This window comes from Mirounga leonina, unplaced genomic scaffold, assembly GCF_011800145.1.
Source record: "Mirounga leonina isolate KUSES-001 unplaced genomic scaffold, KU_Mleo_1.0 Mir_154, whole genome shotgun sequence".
Lineage (NCBI taxonomy): Eukaryota > Metazoa > Chordata > Mammalia > Carnivora > Phocidae > Mirounga > Mirounga leonina.
Window position 1 is genome coordinate 36,650,385 of NW_023270389.1, and position 214 is coordinate 36,650,598.

Consider the following 214-nt stretch of genomic DNA (forward strand, 5'->3'; position numbering starts at 1 on the left):
CAGGTCTGACGGACAGTACAAGCCCCATAAATGCTGGCTGTTCCGTGGCCTGCCCCCCACTGCCCCCCACCCCCCAAGGCTGTCCTCAGTCGCTCAGTCCAGGCATCTCTTAAATGAAACCAAGGCAAGGACGGCAGTGAGAACAGGGACGTGCTTGTGGGAAGTTCACGGCCGCACATGCACCTGAGCTGCGAGCCTGCTCTCCCGGCGGGGG